Here is a 23,425-nt window from a genome sequence, read left to right as displayed (position 1 = left end):
TAGACTTGGTGAAATATTTGAGCGACATACGCGCTAGGAATGGGGCGTAATAATAGTAATAATAGTAGCATCCAGGGTGGGTTCACAAACGCGATTCGCAGAAGCTTTCCAGCGCATTAATCCTTCTTTCCATGATGATGGAAATTTCCATCATAACATTTAGTGAACAAAAAATTGTACTCAAAACAGAAGTACTGTAAATTGGTTGTTGCTGGCAACTTTTTTCACGACTATTGCGTAATAAGGAAAATTAGCTGACAAAGAAAAAAATCAAATGTCACAATCATTATAGCGGGTTTGAACTGGTCATTCCACTGTTTGTTGTGGTTGGAAGAAACGTGCGATTTCTTGAATATTTTTTTATAATTAATCTGAGATTTTTTTTTTTTTTTTTTCTGCTAATGACAGCGATAATGAGTCAAGAAATTTAGAAGAGAAGGACACTGAAAATTTTTTACTGAGCTTAACATGTAAATTTGCATGATGACAGATATTTCCATCATACTGTTTTTTAATTATTTTATATTATATATTATACTAGGATTTTCTTAAACGCTTTTCCTTTAATTTAGAGCATGAATTATATCATCCTGATTTATTTCACACAAAAAAAATCATGCAAAGAAGGGTAAAATAGCATTATTAAACATTCCGAAACCTGCTATTCCAAGCGATTTGCATTAATCCTCATCATTTAATATTGCGAAACATTTTTATATTGTAAATAAATTCCGCGTAATATACTTTTATTTAAGAAAATGGTTTCCGCAACATCGCTGTTAATTTTCTGTACATCAAATCCAAATAATCTTCTTGGAAATATTATTTGCATTTTTTTTCTGCCCAACAGGAATTTTCAATGAGTGAATATAAATAATATAATCTTTTGGACTTTATCAAATCTGAAGCCGAATTTTTTTCTCTGTCATATTCCAAATTAAAAGGTGGTTAATATACTGTGAGTACTTCTCATTTGATTCACAAAGTAGAAAGTTGCTTGATTGCTAAGAAGTTTTATATGTTTTCCTTGGATTTACAAACACAAGATTTAAAACAAAATCGAGTCTTTTCAGAGACAAGTGCTAAAGCTCACGTGAAATATTTCAGCCAATACATCCGATAACAGCCAACCTGGTTGTGCTGTTATCGGATGTTCGATGCATTCGAGAAATTTCATAGGCTAAAAATTTCTTGATAAAAAAATTGAAAAAATTTGATCTTGATATTAGTTCAAATGCAGAAAGAAAGACATTTTTAACATTGAAAATGCTTAAATTTGTTCTCGGAACATCAGTGAGAGGGATTATTCCCGTAATTCGGAAGTTGAATTGCTTGATATTCCTGAAAAAAAAAAATCCGAGATCAAATGCTGTGCCAGTGTTAAATTTGAAGAAGAAAGAAAATTAAGTAAGCCAGTAAGAAAATTAAGATTCACTTTATCGTAATATTTGTTAGAAATTACTTTCTGCGGCTGAAATATAGATTTTTTTAATACGGGTACGCTTAAGTGTGAAAATGCGATCTGCGAATAAAATTGTAAATTTAATCTGAATTAATACTTTTTGCTTATATTTCTGAAGATGAGTATTTAGCGATTAAATAAACGACAGCCTACAACATTCTGATAACCACAATTATTTTTCCATAATAATATCATTCAATTAGGTAACAGAAAACAGTTTATTCCAAAAAGACAAGCTTAAAACAAGTATTTTTATATATTAGAAATATGACAGTATTTATAGAAGTAAAAAAGATTCTGTATGAAGGTGAAAAAGAATAAAGAGTAACAAAAATAAACACCAAACGATAATCAAAACGAAATCGAAAACAAATTAATTGTGAATATCGATTTACTGTATCACAATTTATCATTAACTATTATTCATGATCATGATTTCGATAGATCGATATTTTTCAAAAACTAGCATCGAAAAATCGACTTTTTTTTCGATAAATTTTCGACAGCCCTGATTCTAACATATTCTATCAAGAAAATACGTGATTGTAAAAATGAGTGAGCTGGTGCTCTAACATCCTGAATCCACTTCTTCGCAAATCTCATAGCGAAACAGAATCTTTCAAATAATTAGATAATGATCTAGATGAAATTGCTGTATCCTGAACTGAAGTTGATGCACCATTGAAGAAGTATATTCTTTTTTCGTTTTCCACACAAAACCATTACAGATTAGCTCATATGATGTTTGTTTAATGGTTAGAATTTTCTACCCATATGAGAGGCTATTTTATGAAAACTCCTTCATTTGACATTTAAGTAAGCAATATTGAATCCAAAAATTTCATTCACTAATGATGGATTTTCATTTTGTTTGTTTCACGTACAATTGCAAACTTCAACAATCAGCGCCTTGTATTGGAGACATGAATTTCCTCACGTGACCAGAGACATGGAGTTAAAATGACTCCATTGTTAATTTAATTTTTTTTTTCTTTTATAAACAGCATCGGAATTTATTTTGGAAGCACAATACATTCTGGAAATAACGTAGTTACCAAAAATATTAATATTAAAAATGTTATAATATTAAATGTTGGAAATATGTTATAAAAAAACCTAAAGAATCTTTTAATGAGTATTTACTGGGTTAGGTACCACGGAATTACACTAATATTAATAACTGTTAGAATTTAACAAAAAAAACTGAAGAATACAATATTTTAAAATAATTTTTTAAGAATATTTCTTTATTATTATTATTATTTCTTTGCATTATTAAAATAAAAAGCATTTTCAGAGACATGGAGTCAATGACAACAAAAACTTTGAAAAAGAATAACTCGGTTATACGCGCGTGTTCATACTTTAACTTTTACCAACATATTGCTGAAAGAACAACTTAAAGGTACTGAGGAAATAATTGTATTCAAGGACAAAATACCACGTGATAAGCAGAGATAATGAACAACGCGGAGTCATTTTGACTCCCGTCTCCAGTTACGAGTTAAAATATGCTTGCATACAAACAAATGAATCTCTTAGAAGCAAGTAAAGTAAGTATTTATAAAATATTAAGAGATAGAGTCCAAATTCGTAAGTCAATGAATTATTACTGAACAGAGACTGATTTGTGTTCACGAAATTCAATAGTTTCTTTGGAGATATTTTATAAATTTCTTTCTTATTTCACGGCACGCCAAAAACCTTACAAAAAGGTTTGATGACTTTTTTTCTCATTCAGCGTCTTATCATTTTCTCATAAAATAAGTTCCTTGTAAAAATAACTTTTCTGATAAATTCAGCAAAGTAATTTCTAATATCAAGATAAAGTCACTTTAATTTCAAATTTATAAAAATTTCTTTTTATAATATATAGTAGAGGCCTTGCCATTTTTCTGTAACTTAAAAGCTGAACACAAGTTTTAAGCCTTTTCTAACTGTTTTGAAAATAGCTATAAGGCAGGATTAAAGCGGACATTCTGATATTTTAAATAAAGCATTTATAGGGTTTTTTTAAAAATTTTCTTTCTTATTTCCTTTTTATCAGAGAGAAAAAAGACGTCTGGGAATTTGAGCACATGCATATTTCACCCTCAAAAAATAATCGGAAAGTCTATTTTTTATAAATAAACCAAACACAAAGGAAAAAGCTAATGTCGGGATTCTTACTTTTTTTCTTTGTTCAAAACGAAAGTTTAGTTTAGTTTAGTTATATTAACGCCCCGTTGTAAAGCTAGGGCTATTTTGGGACGGACCTCGTAATTTTGAACAGCTGTCAGATGACGAGGACGACACCTGAGCTGGTACCCACTCTCCACGCCGTACCACATCAGCAGGATGACGTTCAAAACGAAAGCATTTGCAGTTGCTTTAAAATTTTTATTCTTTAGTCATAGTTATTAAGTGCTCAAGTTGAAGACTATTAATTAAAACTTTCATTTAAAGATGTTTTTTTTAAGTTTATAATTTCTTAGAGAAATGTAAAATTAACACAAAGTAAGAACTTGGAAATGTTTCTGTTTTTATAGATAGCACAAGAATTTTATTCAGAAATATAAGAAGAAACACACTGAGCATAAAACAGTGTGTTATTATGCCTCTTCTCAGTACTGTGAGTTAAGTCGTACACAATATTAATATAAAACATAGAAGAATTTTATAGTTGCAGACACTATCTAACAGCAAAAATTCTTAACAATGCTTGCACAATTTTTGGGAATTTGGTATGGGTTCTTAAACTGTGTTCAGCAATTTATGCGAAATTTTTCTTTTTAAAGAATCGGATAGAGCTTTGTTCATAAACAACATGGTATTTTTTCCCCCTTCCAAATATGGCAGGAAATTTTCTCAGTATTTCTTTTAGTCCAGCCATGTTTGGTAGATACTCAGTTGAGTGAAAAACTTTTCTTCCTAAATATTCTGAGGAAATTATTTGGAAAAAATAAAACCAGAATTTGTAGTACAAATTCGTAAGGTTAGGCTTCGCGTTTCTACACAAATTTTCTGAAAAAAAAAATTGGACTTTAGTACTAAATAAATATTCTATAATTTTGAACCCATTGTTACAGTTATTGTTAATTAGGTATTTCCTGTCTTCCCCATGTTAATCTTTGCAGTCGGAAAGATAATTCGATGCCTAATTATTCACTTAATATATGGATCTGTATATCACACCAAAAAATAAATACATGCAACTGTTTTAAGTTGAGTTTCCAGAAAAATGAATCTACATTATTTTAAAATTCTGTAGGCATTTTTAACAATTAAAATTAAAAATAAGTAAACAAAATGCCAAAATGATGCACCGTCTTGAATGGTGGCTGAGAGAAGACATTTGACTACAAAGATAATTAAAATATAGAATTCATTTCAGTGGGTAAAATACCTTTCAGTCTAAAATTCCTAACTTGTTTCTTCGAATGAAGTTAGAGGGAAAAAAGTCTTGATAAGACAATATTAATTTCTTGACCTAGGAATTGAATAAATTTGCTAATTAGATGGCACATCCTATTTTGGATAATTATTATTATTTTAATATCTCTAAGGGCATTTGTGATATTGAAGTCTTCTTAAGTGATTTTCGCATTTTTAAATAATTTAATGCTTTCAGTTAACTGCAGAGTTAAAACAGTAATTCGATGCGCAAGTCAGACTCGTCATTGTATCCGAAGGGATCAAATATGCTCTCAAGAAACGCAATGCTAAGTGGTTTGATATATTCTTTTCGAACCTCTGACTCAACAATTCTCCAAGTTTTATTGCAATAAATAAATAAATAAATAAAAATAAATGTTTGTTTTTAATATTTAAGAAGTATTCTTTGAATGTTTGCCATAAACGTAAAAGTGTATTTGCAGAGTATTTATGCAGATATTCTTTTTTAGACTCTGCCTAATTTTATTAAGAAATCCACAAGACTGGTTTCGGCTCAGGTGTTTCTAATATTTCATCTCTTCTCAAAGGTATTCAACTATATCTAAAAGTAGAAACTTTATTCTAGTTGAATATGGATGAAATGGAGCGATAGGAAATATTAAACACAAGTATCTTTGGATTTATTTTAAATTCTAACCATATTTGTTTATTTAGAACCGTATCCCTTTACTTTACATATTTTCAATATAAAAATTAGAATACTAACTTTTGGCATTAGGGGATAACGGCCTTTGTTGCCAAAAATTCCATTCTTATCCCATTCAATTAATCAATTAGAATACTAACTATATAATCCCTTTAGTTAACCTCATGATTTAAATTTGAAACTAACAAGAATATAACATATGGAAAAAAGAAATGCATAAAATAGTAATACTGGTTTTCTTACCAGAAGCTTTCAGGAATGAAAACAAACTTAATTTAACATGAAAATGAATTTCAAATAGTTGGCTTCTACTCAATAAATATTTAACACTGAAGTTGCGGTTGCTGCTGTAATTCCGTTTAGTTTTGCAGTCTAATAACAAGCTTGAAATCTTGATTTTGGTTCTAAATTTTTCCGAAAGATTTTTTACTTACTTTCAGGTGAAATAAACCAGAGAACCTTAACCTAGGCGCTGAAAATTTCACAACTTGAAGACGCAGCAGAGGAAAATATTTTTATGTCTTAAATGGAGAAATAGACACTGACGTTTTCGTAATTTATTCTCTCCAAGTTCATAAATGGAAAACCATCGAGAATAACCGTTTAAGATAAGTGATTAAGGATATTAGATTTTGTTGACATTATTTGAAAATACAGTTAGCTTGGTAAAAGTTTCCTCGCTTAATGTAGTATTTTGTTTTATTACACGTCCTGATCAAGTCTATTTCTAAAGAACAATATCACATTCCGATTTTCATTAGCGGTTATGATCAATGAAATTTATTAATCACACCTTGATTCCTACATTTTTTATCACTGAAATTAATTTCAACTATTTAATTAATCTATTTTTCATATTATTAAACTTATATACATTTCGTATTTATATGAAAATTTACGAATGGTTCGAACACAGTTATTTTAGTTGCGCAATTTCTTAATTTAAATGAATCCCTATGAAGTTTTTAGCATTGAGCTTGGAAAGTTCTCCACTTCTACGGTCCATGCTACTGATAAAAAGTTATTATATTACAAGTGTAAATCAGAGGTCGATGTCCTTATGAGTAGATACTTTTATATCTCTACCAATAAAGTAGTAGAGTTAAAAGAGACAGAGTTAAGAGCATCGATTCGAATTTACCAAGGCCATTCCCCAACATATTTATCTTCAAAAAGCTCTATGCCCCCCCCCCAATCATTGGTTCTATATTACTTACTAATAGATTAGATAGAAGTAATTTATTAAACTGAAATGTAGTCTTTGTTTCCACATATTTTTATTTCATATTTGTATGTTTATCGTAAGATTTTATATGAGGCATTACCAAAAATTAAGACAAGCCGGCAGTGTAACCAGGATTCTATGAACAAAAGTATTTTATTTAGCATCTTATCAATATTTGGCTTTGAGACACAAAATAAACAAATGTTTTGTCTTCGGATCATTCACCAAGACTGACTATGATCATTTACATTCTTTTGACCTCCCCATCGGTATGTTATTATATTGCACTTTTTCTTTAATTGTGCATAAATGAGCTTCTGGCTTCCAATTTTTTTTGTAAAAGTCTCTACGTGCGAAATTTTTCATTGTATATATAATTAATTCCATTTCTGTTGTTTTTCGAGATTTTTTTAAAAACCTTTTTACTTTAGAAAAACGTCAGAAAACAAAGAGGAAAGATGATAATAAACTAAAGATACGAAAATTGGTGACAAAGCGGATGGAAGTGTTTTCATGCAAATTTCTTTTCTTTTTCTTTTTTTTTATCATTCGTTTTAACGGTTTGATATGAAAAAAATCAAAGAATCTATAAAGTTTCCTTTAATCTTTGTCAATATAATTAGCGCATGATCCTGTTTCAGTAAAATTTTTAAATTTGCAAAAGGCGCACTCTAGGAAGCTGCAAAATATATAATAACATTTCAAACTCATTCTGCAATTCAGATATTTTACCAATATATATAAAAAAAATTAATTACAAAGCCGAACTAAGCATATGCTTTACCTACCTGGAAATGTAGCGCATTTTTAAATATAAAGTCCTTTGCTATAAGAAAAGCATGGAAAAATTAACTACAACGCCAAACTAAGCATATGCTTTACCTACTTGGAAATGTAAAACGTATTTTTAATTATCAAGCCATTGCTATAAGAAAAGCCTGAAAATAAAAGGATAATCTACTCTGAGATGCGGGTTGTAAAACAAGGGATTTGATGTGTTCAGAAAATTTAAATTACAAGTTAACTCAAATAATAGTAATATAAATCTACTCACCAGACATTTATTTCCCTCAGATTTAAAAATAAAAGCATTACACAAGTTTTACAGCTTTTGCATCAAACTTATTTCAACTGTTGTATTAGTGTACTAGCTCGTCAATAGATGGCGTTATGAAAAAAGTATATCGAACAGTTAAGACAAATGAGAAGGAATTTGAATCCACGATATTAGCAAAATTAAAAATCTTGCCTTATTTGGAAATTAAACTGAAGGATATCTGAGAATATTGTAAACAAAGGTCAATTTCAAGTTGAAAAGTAGAAGGTTTATTGATTGTTCTTAGTGATTGATTTTAAAAATATTCTTCAGAGTTTGGAAGCTTTTATTTGAAAATTTCTACTTCTCTGCTGGTTTGATATTTTTCATTCCCTCTCAAGCTTATGAACAGGGCCAACCCTAGGGATTGAAAGCACACAAGACCGTAGCATTTATCTTTAAAAAGAAAAGAATTTAATTTGCTATCTTTTTTAATCCGATTATTCAAACACCATCATGTCATTTGTGCATATTTCAAATGACAGCTATCTACTATACTTACAGAGTACATGGTTGTAATCAGAATCGAAAATGCTATTTATTTCTTTTAAGAAGAGATTTAAAATTTATTCTAAACATGAGACATCTTATGGTTTTTATTTATTAAATTCTGATAAATTTCGCAAACTGAATGAAAATGATCTCAAATATTGCAAAGTATGTAATGCGATTTATAGGACGATATTGAGTGCATTGGTTTATTTAATGAAATCAAAATTTGTCGTCAAATTTTGCTTTTTCAAGATAAATTAATCTAAATATTAAACTCTTAATTTAAAAAAGAATTTATTTGAATTTTATGCAAATTAGTTACTGTTCCGAAAATGACATCGACCTTTGCTTCTGCAGGAAAAGTTATTTTTTAGTTTGATAATAATAAAATGCTTGAGATCAAGAATGATTTACTTCATTTTATCAAGCAGATCCGTCAATAAACTAGATTATATGACGTATCGGCAATAAATTTGTAATAAAAATTTAAATAAAAATCATATAATGCAACCCTGTTCTATTAATTCGCATTATTTCATAAGTTTATTAAGCAATTATTAAGTGAATAAAATGTTAACTTTATAAAAATAAATGAACTATTTATTATTTTCATATATTCTTTAAGTCTTTACAACACAGATTTGTACAATTCAAAAAGTAACAAACTATTATTATTTTTTATTTTATGTTGTTGTTCAAAACTCCTTGAGTGATCTTTGTACCGAGCGCGGAGTTTGTTCGGGCAGGCTTTGTTTTCGGTATAAAAGAAAATTTCTCATGCATATATTTACTTAAATAAAAAATAGCAAAAAAGAATTTTGTTTGGGCTGGATTTGTTTTTGGTTTAGATTAAAATTTCTAATGCATATTTATTTAACTAAAAAAGGAGTTATACAAAATAGTAAAAAAGTATTTTGTTCTGGCCTGCTTTGCTTTTGGTTTAAAGAAAAATTTCAAATATATATTTATTAAAATAAAGAAGAAAAATAAGAAAAAAAATAATGAAAAAGTATTTTATTCGGTCGGCTTTGCTTTTGGCTTAAAGTAAAATTTCTAATGCATATTTACTTGAATAAAAAAAAAGAAATATTAAAAAATGACTAGAAATTTTAAAAAGTTTATGCAGTCTTGGATACTGAAAAGAGTCTACATATTTAAAACAAGTGACATTATCCTAATTTTTTTAAATCTATGCTTCCATACACTGCTCGAAATGTTCATCATTAAGTTCATATTTGATGAAAATCTCCATTTCAGCTTAACTGGCGTATTTAAACCCTTTTAATTTCGATTTTCTGACTTACATGGTTCTTTGCGCAATTGCTGCAAAATGAATTTTATATTTTAATTCTTCTTTTCATCGAAGAAATCAGAATTGCAGATGATATATTTACATTTACGTGAATAGTAACCCTTCATTCAAAAAAATGGTTTTGCATTCAATAAAAAATGGCAAATCTTTTCTATGCTGCTGGAGCAAATAAATCAGTTTCGAAAAAGTGCTCACACGTACTTTTGATTAGTGACTTTAGAGATATCGTTATTTTTTTCCAAAAGCAACATTTTGAAAATTGTTCTTACAATCAATTCAAAATGTTCTTTTTTTGTTTCTTCATTTAACAAGGGTTGTTTCAGAATTTCTAAAAGATGGAAATACAATATTGAAAACAAGAAAGAAATGGCAGATGCCAAAGATTCCAGTTGTCTGATCAGAAGCTAAAATGTAAACTCTCCGTTGGAGACAAAATCACTTGATTTAATTGCTAGGAATGACACTGCGCATTTTATTTAAAAAACTTTATTGAAGGAATTTTATTTGTTTATTATTTTAATTCCCTTTTTTATTTAAAAATAATATGCATATTTCAATTGATCAGCATTGTCTAAAATTCTGAAACAGATGTTAATAATGTTAATAACTTAACAGATGTTAATAATGTTAATAACTTAACAGATGTTAATAATGTTAATAACTTAACAGATGTTAATAATGTTAATAACTTAACAGATGTTAATAATGTTAATAACTTAACAGATGTTAATAAATTTATAAAAAGAATTTCTCTATTTGCGGGCATATTATATATATGTGTGTGTGTGTGGGTCAGAAGTGTCGTAATTTAACAGAATGGGCATAAAATTATTTATTTTCAGAACTATGATGTTAGTTATAGTTCTGAAATCATTATAAGAACAATCATTCCCAGATAATAGAAAGTAATACAATTTCTAGTTTAGAAGAATCATTCATATATAATAAAACAAAAGAATTTCTAATTTAACTCGTATTTTTATTTTGAAATAGAATGAATAATTGTTACCTCATCATAGTTTACAATTTCCGTTTCAATCAGAAATCATTTTAATTTTCTTATGAACACTTTTATGTGAGTGCTAGCTCTTATTTTGTTATTACGAGTTCAGCAAACTTTAAAAGAAATCAGAAATTTTTGTGTTTAACTTCTTACTAGCAATCTTTTACATTTTACGTTGCAGACATTGTATTTAATTGCTAGAAATGATTATTGCACATTTGTAATACCCCCCCCCCCCGTCTTGTAATAAAGCAATTTTTACTACCTGCAAATAAAAACTTTTCGAACAAGCAATATAAACTTTTAATATATATTGCGTATGCTTTCCTCTCTTTATTATATAATGTTTAGATTTGTAATCAAAGAGAAAGGTAACTCCATAACAAGGGAAAGCATTTTGCTTCCATTTTAAGTACAAATTTAAAATTTCGCCTACAGTTTATCATGAATCAATCAGAATTTTTATTAAAAAATTCTTATTAATTAACTATTTTTTAAAAAAATTCTCTGTTAGAAGCAAGCATTGTAAAACTAGTAAAATTAAATATACAAAATATAGTATAAAGCTAAAAGATGAATTAAAGAATAAGATAATAGAAAAATTATTCACGTTTAAATATATGCTAAAACTGCTGTAGAAGTTTTACAATAATAGTTAAAAATTTAATAAAATTAAAAATATTTTATATCAGATTCTTAACTATAAGATGGGGACATCTAAACGTAGGTTCTTGAGAAAAAAATCTTCAGAATTTTTTAAAATCAGCTTTACAAAGTAGGATTCAATGAAAATTAAATTTGTTTTCTCTTGACTACATAAAAAATCATTATTATCATGATAGAAGCATAGAAACATTTTTAAGTGAACTGATTGAGAATTAAAGATTCTTTGACATCGTCAAGTCAAAAAATCCCTTTAATGCACTTTATTCTTAACAAAAGCTATTATAATCAAGACATCTTAAATTTAAAGCAACTGTAAAAGCCCTTTCTACATATTTTATAAAATAAAAATTCTTCGTTTCAGATTTTTCACCACAAAATTAATGCAATCAAACTTTTATCAATGGAATTTGGTCTTCTAACATTTAATTTTCTATTCAATTTCCTTTTCGTAAATTGAAATAGTGACGAAAGATAAAATATTCTATTTCCTTATTACTTTAATTCTTATGCATTTATATACATGATAGTAAATTCTGTCATTTATCAATTGAAAATTTCCTTTCAGAAAAGAAAGGAGTGACATAATGGTCCTTATTGCATGGTGTAGGGTTAGAATAAAATAGTTTAAACTCTTTCAATTTTTTAAAATTCTATACAAGTATCGCTACAAATACACATTCTAAAGTTTTGTAAAATATTTTAAATGCCATTTAGTATGTGTTTTTGTTGAAAATCTTTTATGTAGGAATTTGGAGTTACATCATTCATTTGGAGTGAGAATAACAAAAAACTATCACCTGAGAAATGGAGTTAAGTTATATAAATGTCCCGTTTTAAAGCTACACTAGGGTTATTTTGGGACGGACCTCGTAATTTTGAACCGTAGTAAGATGACGAGGACGACACCTGAGCTGGCACCACTCTCCAAACTTCCATACCATACCAGCGGGAAGACTTTTGACCCCGACGGATTTAGCGTCCATTAGATCCGCTTAGACGACAGTTCTTCGGTGAAATCGGGTCTCGAACCTGAAGCTCCGCGGTTCCGAAGCTGAGACCTCACCACCGGGCCACCTCGTTCCCCCTGAGAAACAAAATGATGTCAGCAGGTAGAGTAATTCCTATTTTAGAAGGGAGTTGTATTTTATTACTGAATGTTCGGGTAATATAAACACAATACTATACCAACAATAGTATTTGATCTTTTTGAGAAGACAGTTTAGAATACTCAACAAATATCAATGAAAAACACGAACGAAACACTGCCACCAGGTAAGGCGCAAAACTTTTATCGTTTTCTTTTTTATACACTGTTAAGTGAAAATAATAAACATTGTTCTTACTAAATGGGCACATAGAATATTCTAAAAATATTGAAAGTTTTTTTTTTGTTTTAATCTTTTATTTGTTTTTTATTATTTCTTTTTATAAGTAATGAAAAACGGAATATATTGTACTATTAAGTAAAACATAAAAATAATTGAATTTTGTAGAATTAAAATGTACATATGCATGAAATTACATTACACAATATTGCAAGCGTACAGGAATATCATATTTACCACTTCTGGAAGCGAATAATCTGAAAATATTTTGTGTTAATTCAGTATTTCCTATCAAATTTTCAATACTGACAGAAGAAGTACTTATCAAAAGTATTTTCGTTTTCAGAATCCTTTCTATCAAAGCTTGTATATGGAATTAATTTTTCACTATAATCGAATTCATAGGTTATATGAAATATCCTCCTGTAATGTATGCTAGTCCAGTCTTCTTTTTTATTTTCTTATATACGAAGTATAGAGAAAGTCATCAAAAAATTCAAACTCCAGATTTTGACGACAATTCACGTTTCAAACTTTCCACAATTCGAAAAACACATTTTTGGCATATCTCTGTCTGCCTGTGAACACGATTACTGAAAATCACCTAAAGCTAGATGCCTGAAATTTCGTACATCAAATTACGATGGATTTTGTAGATTTATAATATACTTTGAACGAAATCGATTCACAGGAATCATGTATGTTTGGCTGTTAGAGTAAAAGTGAACACGGTAACTACAAAATGCAAAGAGATAGATATATAAAATTTGGTAAATCGAATTAAATTTTTGGTTGCCAAAATAACTAAATATTCAGCTACTTTACCTAATTTATTATAAAACTAAAAAATCCATAAATTATCTATTCATTAAGAATCGGAGTAGAACTATAAATGATTGAAATTAAAATATCAGGTATTTTTTTTTTTTTTTAATATTTCATGTGATACTTAGAAAGCATTTTTCATTGACAATTTGATGAAGAGTGCTAAGTTTTTATTGCATCCAAACTGACAGAGATGGTTCAGATGACAAAAAATTGGCAAGAAACTATCATTCATTATGAACTATAATTTTAAAATCTTTCTAACGTTTTGTATTTATAATAAAATAAAGTCTGAATGCTTTAAAAAAAAACTTTTGATGTTCCTTAATAACATGCGTTAATGAATACATGCTTTTATCTATTAGAAGACTTTGTTCAAGTTAGTTTCCATTATTGACTCAGAACGAAAATCTGTGGCCCATTAGCAATACAGTTTCTAACATTTTTTCGAGAATTTTCTTATTTTATATGTTTCAGCTGAAAATTATTAATTTTGCGTAGTTATTTACTTTACAGTTTATGGGTTAACTAACTGTATTTTGTCAAAATTTAGAGGAAAATATGTTAAACCTTCAAAATAAATTTCAAACGAGATTATTAGAGTATAAATCTTTTATATCTTATATATCTTTTATCTTATCTTTTAGAGTATAAATCTTTTGTTTTTGCTTATATATTATAATATATAAGCCAAATATATTATATAAGCCAGTATATGTTATATAATAACCATTAGATACCATAATCCAAATTAAGGCATTTAATCATATGCAGTCAAGATTTAATACGATTCCTGTTTCAAGATAATATTCAGTTTGGGTCCATAAATTTTTTTGAATATTTGCAGAGCGAGTTTAAAAACATTATTATTAAACATAGCAAATTTGTTTCCAAATTATTTCCATCTTTGTTAGCTCTCAAAAGAACGTAATGAACTCTCTTGTAAGGTTTAAAATAATTCAAGTGATTTAACATTTCCTACAAATCAAGGATGATGGCAGCAAAGAAGAGACTCCAAGCATTAGAAAAAATGTTCGATTGACTGGTAGACTGTAATTTTAAAAATAAACATATATACTATACGAATCTGTACAAACCCTATTTGACACCAAAGACCTAATTTGTTAAATTCGTGGTAGCAATTAAGCTCGATATGCTACCCGTAATTGGCGAAAAAATGGAGTGAAGTGGTTCGAGTATCAAATCATTCATTAGATTATACTTTACTTGACTATCCTTATTTGCATTTGTGAAATCTTAAATGAATATCTTGAAACTTATACAGCCAAAAATGCATATACATAAAGACTTTTATACAAAACAAAAGTACTTACCCTAAGAATTATTTTACTCGGCCTTTTAAAAAAAATATTAAATTAATAAATTAATTTTTTTTCTGATGTCAATATTATGACCAACACACAGGAAAATGCTACACGTTTTAATATACGGATTCCCTTTTCTTGAGGAAATTAAGAATTTTAGGAGCTTTCAAACTAAAAAAGAATAGTTTTAATACTTTTTTTTTTATTCTTCGTATGATTGCTTTTTTGAAACAAATATTAACTGTTTGAGCAAATTCAAATGTTCACTAAATTCATAACAAAAGAAAAACTAGTAGATTAGAAAGCGTGTATAAAATTATTTCAGTATACACTTAAGGTAATCATAAAACCGAAATCTTATGAGTAATTTAAGAAATAATTTTATAGTTTCAAAGAAATTTTTAAAGAAGACATTAAAAAGTCTTCTTGGCCATTCATAAATATTAAAAGCTATATTTTTGGATGAAATTCCTTTTTGGAGATAAAGTGTATGATTTTGTATTTTGGCTTTATTAACTTAGAAAATTTTAAAACTTTATATTTAGTGTTTTAAAAAATACTATCATTTAACATTTTAAGATTTAAGAAATATTTTTTTAAACTTCTAAAGTAGAATTAAAGTTTATGCAACCCAATTTAATTGAACCAGAAGTTCTCTTTGCTTCTGACCCAAATTTTCTACGCATTGATTTAGGAAATTTCTTTTTTTGTTTTAATTAATAATAAGAATAATTAATATAAGTAATATCACTTCAATTAATATAAATAATAATTAGTTGAAGCATATCATTTTAACAGATATCTGATTAAAAAGAGTTCAAATTCATAGAAAAAAATTTCTGAATATATTAAAATTTAAACTACGTATGGATTTTAATAGATTCGGAATTTTTCAGTTAACATACATAAACATTTTGAATTGTCCACCACAACAAGAAGCGAATACATTTTAAATGAAATTCATGTATGAACGTATATCATTTCCTGCCACATGTATAGAAATCAAAGTATCAGAAGTGAGGTAACCAATTTCAGATATTCGACTTGATTTTCCACAAGCTGAAAACAAAATTCTGCGTTATTCTTTTCACTAATAATTAAAATTTATTTGTCATTATTTGTTTACTACCTTTAATATTTCATATATTATTGAATTTATTCATTCAGAGTTTCTTCTGTTTTGGTTTTTCTGCAATTTTTTTCCCGCTTACTTGGAAAACACAGTACAATACACTCCCGAGTATCCGGCCTAATGTGTCGGAAGAGCATGTCGAATAACAGAAAAGCCGGATAGGCCGGAGTTTTATGAACTCATTTCTTTGTCTACCAATAACAGGAGATGAAGTTTTTTATACTAAAGTTCAACATTATAACATGTATTTTCAGACTTCTTATTGAGTACTAAGCCTCCCCCCTCATTTATCTCAAGCCACATAGAATGTGAATACGGTCGCCGTCCGGTGAATCATAAAAGCGGTTGCCGATATCGAGTTTAAATTAAATGCTTTGTACTGGTAGTTTGTATATGTTTATATACTGCATTAAACATTTCGTCAATTTTTAAGAGAAAAAGTAAGTTAAAGGATATAAACTGTTCACATTTTAACATAAATTCTGTAATGCCTAACTTAATTGCAATACACATTTTTTTTCCCTTTTATCACCCATTTTGAAATTTTAACTGTGGTTCACTTATAAAAAATTTAAGCATACTCCAAGAAAAATTTATGAATACTGTACGTACAGTGCAGTTGTAATTAGGAACATAAGCAACAACTAGGGTCCTTTACACACTGACGAAACAGTGAACAACAAGCAGAACGCTGCTCTTTTCTTGCCAGAGCTTGTATTACACATACGACACGTCGGAAGATCGTAGCCGACGCCCGCTTCCATTGCCTTGGAAATGTTGTCAATACAATGCCTTGCCTTCCTCATTTAATTACGATAAAAGAAAACTAGGTCGGATAGTCGCGAATCGGATACTTGGGAGTGTACTGTATAAGAATTTGATTAAGAAAGATTCTGCCCTGACATTTAAGTACCTTACAGAAGTTTATGAAAACCCTTATACCTTTATTTATAAGGTTTCTTTACAAAACTTATTAATACCTTTTCGTATACTCTCCTCTGATGAGTGTCAGTAATTTTCAGGTCGCATAGTTCTAGCGTAGTGTTTCGAGATCAGAGGACCGCAAGTTCGAGTCCAATTCTATTTATGTAAGCATGGCACATGCTTTCAAGAGTCCTCCTACTGTGGAAAAGGAGTCTACAGACCATATTATATCTCCAAATAGAGCTTCAAATCAAAGCGTTAATACAATTAAAAAATAATCGATGTCTTTCTTGAATGGATTTGCCAATTTAGGTGAGTTAAATAAGAATAACTTATATAGAATTTTCCACTTTTTTACAATTCAGGGTGAAGTTTAAAACGCAAAGCATTTTTCATTTTTAAGTTGTAGCATTGAAGTAAGCTCATTCTATTCATATTTCGTATGCTTTATTTTCTCTTCGTTTCCAAAGTGATGATTTAATTACATGTAAGAAATTTTTGCATAAAATTAACTTTCATAAATTTACTAGGATTTTCATGAATGAAAGAATTCTGGTTTTAATTCTCATCAATTTTTGTGTTCATACTAAAATATCCTAAGACTGAATGCTTCAGTAAAACATCTGTGGCAAAAAAGTAGCTTTTCACCGAAACTGAACTCTAAAACATAGGTCGACCGAAAAAGGACTTTCTAAAAGATTTTTAAAAAAAACTGACTTTCGGTCTGACATAAAAAAAAAAACTACAGATAAGAATTTGGACTATTTTTTATTATCCAAAAAGTCCTTTCTAAATATCTCTATAGACACAGATACAGTTTGCTTCGAAAAGAAATATTTCTAAAAGTTTCCCAAAATATCATATTAAAGAAGTTTGTTTTTTTTTTACAAATAATCTTATAAACAATTATTCAATATGTCTGATTCCGATTTTATATAACGGAAATAAGTTATTTCATGCTACACAACTTTCTTGATTCGCACAATATACTGATTTAAAGGAAAGATAAAAGTGTTGCAGATGACGATAAATGTTTACACGAATGTTACTGCCATCAACTCGCAGAGCTCATGCATTATCCTTTAAACAACTTTGATGTAAACGAAGTCCTTTAACCCTCTAACTAGCCTTTTATTTAAATGGTAACCTTTATTAATAAACTTACAATATGGATAAATTGTAAACTGTTTTGGAAAAGTATGGAAAACTATTTTAAATCGAACAAGTTTTCTTAAGAGACATCAAAAAGATACACAGGGTATCCTTTAAAAAGGATACAAATCCTACAAGGATCTTATTTCCCTACAAATTGCACCTACGTATATAATTTCATTTACAAAGTTTCATTAAATAAATTGATCAATTGTGTGAATACATTTTGGTTTCCGTGAAGGTTGATAATCAAGAGAAGCTTGCTAACGAATGCATAATAAATGCAATAAAAAAATAATACACATAAAACTAAAAAAAAGAATTCCTTTTCAAGCCAGGTTTAAGTGAAATGGTTTAGAATTGAAGTTCAGCAAGCGGAGAAAATGGATAGTGCAACAAATGCAATAGCTGATCACCAAAAGAAACTGTATATTTTTCTGTAGGATGGTGCGTAATTTGTCCTCTTATAAGATACTGAAACCTCCATTTTATATAAGATATTGATACCTTGTTAAAAAAAATTATTTTTTTTCTGCATCCAGTTGTTTCTTAATAAATTTTTGGCATCTTTGAATGCATACAACTTTGACTTATACAATTTTAATCAATGAGGAGAAAAAGATTAAGATGGTTATTTCGACAGACGAGAATGACAAATTTCTTTTTTCAAAAAGAGTCAAGAAAAAAAATTTACTCATGATATTTGAATAGAATGCTCTTAAGAAATACTTTAATCGTATCGAAAAATAATATTTTGTCCCTGTTATATCAAAATATCGCTTTCCCAATTTGTCTAAAAAATTGCCATTGCTATAAAAGCATTTTTGTAGAGGTAAGTTACATCTGCTCTAAAATTGTTATATGTGATCAACTGACAGAATTCGAGCTACAGATCCAAAATCAAAATATTATGTATAATTAGTGGTTCCAACTGTTACACTAGAAATTGTAATGTAACACATAAGACATAAAACTTGCCTCATGTAATACATAAAACAATTTGTACAATAATGACGAGTTTTGATTCTATAAATACTCTGAATCCATATTATTATGAGCATAGTTATTTTTACGTGTGAAAATATTTTTTGGCGTTCAGGACGTCAATGAAGAAAATAAACATTCCTATGTTTAATCGATTTGAATTTTTATAGAATGTCCATATACAATAAAATATATGGGTGCTTGTAAGCTTGAAAAATAAATCTTGACTTTATTAATGTTATTCCCATATACAATGAGAATTATTAGCTGCTCTCATGAAGAGCAATATTGTGCAAAATTTAAGCGATTTCGAAAATCATTAAAATTTTAAAATTTACAGCGGATCATGAAATTTGTACAACTCAAATATGCTGTTATTTATTTTTCTTATTTTTATTTAGTTAGCAATAAATGAAGGTATATATTTTTCTCTTGAATTTTTGCGCTTTCTAATAGGCTTCAAATATTAGATATAAAAATAACTAGAACAAGAACTAACACAAAGAAATAAATATAAAAATGATTTTCTATCTACAGGCCTGTTAAGATAGATAATTAAGTTTAAAGCGAAAAAATTACGAATGGCAACAGGTAATAAATGACCTTATGGCACTGAATTCTGCTAGTACATTTCATGCCTATTAATTGGTTCAAAAATTGGAAAAATTTCAAGCCATAAGATTTGGAGTGATGCATTTTACTGTTGTTGGGTAGTGTGGAAATATTATCAATAATTTTTTTAAATCTAAATAGAACCAAGCTTCGTGTCTTCTCATTTTGTGAAGAATTTTTCAAAGTGATTTCTTTTTTATACAAAATCCTGATTAACTGTTTGATCACCGTCAGTTCTTATCTTTTCTACTGAAGTTTTTAAAAAGTTCGACCATAGATTGCTCGAATGCCGATTATTGAGTCTAAATCTGTCGAATGACATTCGTTATCATTAAAAGATATGAAAAAGTCAATGTTTGGAAACTACAACATTTTTGCTCTACTTTTCCTTTTATATCGAGTATTAACCCTTAACTGGGGAGGTGAAATTTTAGGACTTAACTGTGGAGGTGCGGCCTACGAGACCGCATTTCATATACACTCAAATTAAATTTTTTAATGAATGTTTTTTAATGTTTTAATGAAACTGCTAATATATTTTGCAGATATTTGTCTTGATATATAGATATGTTTTAGAAATTTTTCTTTTTACTTTTTAAATCATATTTATTTTTACAGTATATGAAGATATATAGAAGACAATATAATGTCAAATTGGCCCTTTTTTTTATCGGCTTGTGTGACTTTCATAGCACAGTTTTCTAGGGCATTTTAAACATACAGGTTAAGAACTAGTATAAAAATCAACCTATAAATTCTGTATATATATCTCTTGGTATATTAATATATTTTATAAATTTATCAAAATACATTATCACTAGAAAAATTAATTATGTTTGAACATATACATATCAGAATCAATTGAATGCGAACTTTCATCGAAAAACTCTTCTGTACAATTATCCTTATCACTAGAATCACTTTCTGTTTCATTTAAAAGTGTCTGGAACATTGCTTCATAATAGGATCAGTAAATTGGATGATATTTTGGGGTCCAAGTTTTAGCGCCATCTGCTAAGTCTTGTTTATCACTGAGACACTAACAGGGAGGTGCGGTCTTAGAGACCGCGCTTAAAGAAATAACTGAATTATTTTAAAAGGCATCAGCTAAAATCGGTTGAAGAAGTGCACGTGTATTGAAGATCACAAAATAGGAAGCTACAGGGTCAATCCATTCAATTGAGCTAAAAATAGAATAGGGGTGACCGAAAATACATCGATAGCGGTCTCACAGACCGCACGTCCCCAGTTAAGGGTTAAGAAGCCATTAGAAAATAAGCACGAATAATCGCAGCTATTTAATGATTGAGAACAAAACTGTTTAGTAAAATCTGATGACATACAAAAAGTGAAAAACTGAATGTTTGTAAAAGACCAAATGTTACAATTTTTTGAATAAAGAAAAGGGAAGTCAACCCGAAACTGTCTTAGAGGTAGATGGTACAAGTTAGTGGTATTTGGAAGATGATTTTGCCAAATAACTACTGGTTTAGTTTAGTTATATTAACACTCCGTTTTAAAGCAACACTAGGGCTATTTTGGGAAAGACGTCGTAAATTTGAACCACTGTCAGATGATAAGGACGACACCTGAATTTGAACCCCCTCTCCAAACTTCCACACCATAGCAGCGGGAAGATGTTTGGTCCCGACGGATTAAACGTGCATCAGACTCGCTTACATAATGGTTCTTCGGTTGGAATCGGGTCTCGAACCTGATATCCTCTGGTTGCGAAGCCGAGACCTTACCATCAGGCCACCGTGGCCCAAACAATTACTGACATATAGAAGGTTGCTCATTTAAAGATTTTAAATTTTGAAAGTTATATAATTATCTTAAATGTCAATCTATTAATATTCTTTGAAACGTAAGCCATAAATAGTGCAACGTTTTAAATCTTAATATCCAAGAACAACGCATAAAACAGGAAATATGTTTTAAACGTTGTCGAAACGAGAATTTATTTAAATAGGTAGAAAATAAGAAATAGACCTTCCTAATTATGTTAAGAATAAGTAATATACGTCTCTCGTTTAAATTTTCTATTCGTGTATTTATACTAGGATGACTGCAAGACACAAGAAAAAAATTTTTAATGCTATCTTCGACGGCAGTTAGCAAAAATTTCCCTGATGAGTAAAAATGAAGATGACTAAGATTCATTTCGATCGGATAATCTTAAGATCTGTCTCATCAGCCCATAAATATTGGCAAAAGAACGAAAAAAATTTATAAAGAAAATCGGAGCCTTTTCACTTTAAAATTCGGACTGAGGAAAATTAGGAATTCTTCTGAATTCCTATTCTTCTGTTTTTTTTCTAGTTTTGTAGAGAATATTTCTGGCCTTAATTTTCAATTTCCTAACTAGGATGTAATATATAGGTATTTTTGTAGACCAAACCCGAAAAACTAACTAAAAAAATTATAAGCATTCTAAAATTACGTTTTAGCCACGCTTTAAGAATTTTTTAGTTTCTCATTAAGTTATTTATATTAAAACACATCGATTTTTCAATACAATTTTTAAGTGCAATACAATCCAGAGTATCCGGTTTAATATGGCTGAAGGGCAGGCCGAATAACAAAAAAGCCGAATAGACCGGAGTTCTATGCACTCATTTCTTTGTCCACTAATACCAGAAGACACAAGTTTTTATACCAAAACTCATTGTTATAATACGTATTTTCTCACTTCTTATTGAATACTAAGCCCCCCCCCCCCATTTAATCTCAAGCCACGTAGAATGTGAATGCGGCCGTGGCCCGGTGTACCATATTAGTAGTTGCCAGTAACGTATCAAGTTAGAATAGAAGGCTCTGCCCTGGTAGTTTATATATGTTTGTATACTGCACTACAAGAATTTATTAGAGAAAAAGTAAGTTAAAGGATATAAACTTCATTCACTTCAGAATATATGTTCATATTTTAACATAAATTTTGTAACGCCTAACTTAAATGCAGGAAACATAAACAAAACATTAACGTAATCATAGGATTAATTCTTAAGAAAATTAACTCAAACTGATTTTTTTTTCATTGAATAAATGATTACCCGTATATGAAAAAATAACCCTAAGATAAGATTCAAAACTTACAGTTTTCAGTTTTTGAAAAAGTACATAATAGGCATTCATTACCCACTGATGAAACAATAAGCAACGAGCAGAATCCTATCACAGCTTGCATTTTGCACACGACACGCAGGGGTATCGTAGCAGATATTAGCTTCCAATGCCTTGGCAATGATGCCAATACAACGCCTTTCATTTCTCATTTAATTACGATAAAAGAAAACTAGACGGATAATCATGAACCAAATACTTGGGAGTGTACTATGTATACTTCTTGTTTTCCAGAACTGTAAGTAATAATGAATTCAGAACCTTGAGTTTCATCCCCTGCAATTACAAGCAATGTAAATTCGAAGCAAAAAGACAAAAGATTTTTCTCTTTTGATATATGTCACGTGAAATTACTGACATAAATAGCTTTCCAGTGGTCCAGTTTTGCAGAAAATGTCGAATTAAACAACATAGAGATGCTGTAGGGCTCAAAATTCACTAGAAAGAGAAGTGGAGATATCCCTAAATTTCCTTTCAATTATCTATGCTGAAAGAAAGCTTAGATATCCCTATCAAGCATTTGAAAGTTTGATTTGAGGAGATTGAAAAACTCATGAGGTACGGAGAACACTTCAAAAGAATCGGTAGGTGAAATTTCTGAAGATATTAAATGTTGAAATTCAGGAGAACTGAAAGTTGTTTATTATGCTTTTTTATATTTTGAAATTGAGGTCAAAGTACATTTT

At 29.0% G+C, this 23,425-nt stretch overlaps 1 protein-coding gene across 1 annotated transcript in view; it reads right to left on the bottom strand.

Moving 5' to 3' along the window:
- Positions 1 to 7,900, bottom strand: part of LOC129960807 (glyoxylate/hydroxypyruvate reductase A-like) — a 97,483-nt gene extending 89,583 nt beyond the window's left edge. Inside the window, exon 1 of the mRNA XM_056074459.1 lies at positions 7,823 to 7,900. The gene's annotated coding sequence lies outside the window, so the exon portion shown is untranslated. The remainder of the gene's footprint in view (positions 1 to 7,822) is intronic.
- Between the last annotated feature and the right edge of the window lie 15,525 nt (positions 7,901 to 23,425).

Source organism: Argiope bruennichi, chromosome X2, assembly GCF_947563725.1.
Source record: "Argiope bruennichi chromosome X2, qqArgBrue1.1, whole genome shotgun sequence".
NCBI classification, from domain to species: Eukaryota; Metazoa; Arthropoda; class Arachnida; order Araneae; family Araneidae; genus Argiope; species Argiope bruennichi.
This window is presented reverse-complemented; position numbering and strand designations above follow the sequence as displayed.